Source organism: Arachis hypogaea, chromosome 15, assembly GCF_003086295.3.
Source record: "Arachis hypogaea cultivar Tifrunner chromosome 15, arahy.Tifrunner.gnm2.J5K5, whole genome shotgun sequence".
Lineage (NCBI taxonomy): Eukaryota > Viridiplantae > Streptophyta > Magnoliopsida > Fabales > Fabaceae > Arachis > Arachis hypogaea.
In genome coordinates, this window is record NC_092050.1 from 86,012,794 (window position 1) to 86,015,596 (window position 2,803).

The window sequence follows — 2,803 nt, forward strand, 5'->3', positions numbered from 1 at the left end:
ACAATTTCGCATACCAAGTTTCTGGCGCCGTTGCCGAGGATTGTTCGAGTTTGGACAACTGAAGGTTCATCGTGTTGCTCAGATTGGGTAATTTTCTTCTTATTTTGTTTTCAAAAAGTTTTCAAAAATTTTTCAAAAATATTTTCTTCTTTTTCGTTTTCCCAATTAATATAAAAAAAATTTATATATGTTCTTCAGAATTTTTAAGAATGAATTCTAGAGTTTCATGAAGCATGTGAAGCCTGGCTAGCTGTAAAGCCATGTCTAAATTCTTTTGGACTTGAGCTTCCAACCTAACATTATCAAGAGCAAGCTAGTTGTTGCTAATCCATCAGCTGCTGTATGCTTGATTTGTCACTTAAAGCTTGGCTGGCCATTGGCCATGTCTAGTGTTTTGGACCGGAGCTTTCATTGAAAGCTTGGCTGGCTAGTGAGCCATGTCTAATTCTTGGACTGAAGCTTTAGACTAACAATGCAAGATTCCTGGAATTCATATTAAAAATTTTGGAATCCTTATTTTTCTTTTTCAAATTAATTTTCGAAAAAAAATTAGAAAATCATAAAAATAAAAAATATTTCATGTTTCTTGTTTGAGTCTTGAGTCAAATTGTAAGTTTGGTGTCAATTGCATATTCATTTTGCATTTTTTGAAAATTCATGCATTCATAGTGTTCATCATGATCTTCAAGTTGTTCTTGGTAAATCTTCTTGTTTGATCTTCATATTTCCTTGTTTTGTGTCTTTTCTTGTTTTTCATATGCATTCTTGCATTCATAATGTCTATACATGAAAAATTTCATAGTTTGGTGTCTTGCATGTTTTCTTTTCTTAAAAATTTTTCAAAAATAAGTCTTGATGTTCATCTTGACATTCAAAGTGTTCTTGGTGTTCATCTTGACATTCATAGTGTTCTTGCATTCATCACATGTTTTGATCCAAAATTTTCATGCATTGAGTCAATTTTGTGTTTTTCTCTTTCATCATTAAAAATTCAAAAATCAAAAAAATATCTTTCCTTTTTTCTCTCATAAATTTCAAAAATTTGGATTGACTTTTTCAAAAATTTATAAAATTCAATTGTTTCTTATGAGTCAAATCAAATTTTCAATTTAAAAATCTTATCTTTTTCAAAATCTTTTTCAAAAATCAAATCTTTTTCATTTTCTCATTTATTTTCGAAAATTTTAAAAATATTTTTCAAAAATCTTTTTCTTTATTTTATTTCATAATTTTCGAAAATATCATCAACAATTAATGTTTTGATTCAAAAATTTTAAGTTTGTTACTTACTTGGTAAGAAAGATTCAAACTTTAAATTCTAGAATCATATCTTGTGATTTCTTGTGAGTCAAGTCATTAATTATGATTTTAAAAATCAAATCTTTTTCAAAGCTAATTCTAATCATATCTTCCTATCATATCTTTTTAAAACATATCTTTTTCAAAAAAATTTTGATTTTAAAATATCTTTTCTAACTTCTTATCTTCTTATCTTTTCAAAATTGATTTTCAAATTTGTTTCAACTAACTAACTAACTTTTTGTTTGTTTCTTATCTCTTTCAAAACTACCTAACTAACTATCCCTCTCTAATTTTTGAAAATCACTAACCCCTTTTCAAAATTTTATTTTCAAAAATCCTCTTTCTCTCTTATCTCCTTCTATTTATTTATTCATCTACTAACACTTCATCTCACTCAAATTCGAACCCCGTCTACCATCTGTGTTCGAATTTTCTCTTCTTCCCTTCTTTACATTACATTCTTTTCTTCTTCTACTCACACAGGGGAACCTCTATACCTGGGTAAAAAGGATCCCTATTATTATTATTTTTCTGTTCCCTCTTTTTCATATGAGTAGGAGCAAGGACAAGAACATTCTTGTTGAAGCAGATCCTGAACCTGAAAGGACTCTGAAAAGGAAACTAAGAGAAGCTAAAATACAATAATCCAGAGATAACCTTACAGAAATTTTCGAACAGGAAGAGGAGATGGCAGCCGAAAATAATAATAATGCAAGGAGGATGCTTGGTGACTTTACTGCACCTAATTCCAATTTACATGGAAGAAGTATCTCCATCCCTACCATTGGAGCAAACAATTTTGAGCTGAAACCTCAATTAGTTTCTCTGATGCAACAAAACTGCAAGTTTCATGGACTTCCATCTGAAGACCCTTTCCAGTTCTTAACTGAATTCTTGCAGATCTGTGATACTGTTAAGACTAATGGAGAAGATCCTGAAGTCTACAGGCTCATGCTTTTCCCATTTGCTGTAAGAGACAGAGCTAGAATATGGTTGGATTCTCAACCTAAAGATAGCCTGAACTCTTGGGATAAGCTGGTCAAGGCTTTCTTAGCCAAGTTCTTTCCTCCTCAAAAGCTGAGTAAGCTTAGAGTGGATGTTCAAACCTTCAGACAGAAGGAAGGTGAATCCCTCTATGAAGCTTGGGAGAGATACAAGCAACTGACCAAAAAGTGTCTTTCTGACATGCTTTCAGAATGGACCATCCTGGATATATTCTATGATGGCCTGTCTGAATTAGCTAAGATGTCATTGGATACTTCTGCAGGTGGATCCATTCACCTAAAGAAAATGCCTGCAGAAGCTCAAGAACTCATTGACATGGTTGCTAATAACCAGTTCATGTACACTTCTGAGAGGAATCCTGTGAGTAATGGGATGCCTCAGAAGAAGAGAGTTATTGAAATTGATACTCTGAATGCCATATTGGCTCAGAATAAACTATTGACGCAGCAAGTCAATATGATTTCTCAGAGTCTGAATGGAATGCAAGCTACATCCA

The 2,803-nt window shown here is 32.1% G+C and overlaps 1 non-coding gene across 1 annotated transcript; it reads right to left on the reverse strand.

Moving 5' to 3' along the window:
- Positions 1-2,385: 2,385 nt before the first annotated feature.
- Positions 2,386-2,493, reverse strand: LOC112753489 (small nucleolar RNA R71). Its single transcript, XR_003177874.1, has one exon. It is a non-coding gene; the product is annotated as a small nucleolar RNA R71 (small nucleolar RNA).
- Between the last annotated feature and the right edge of the window lie 310 nt (positions 2,494-2,803).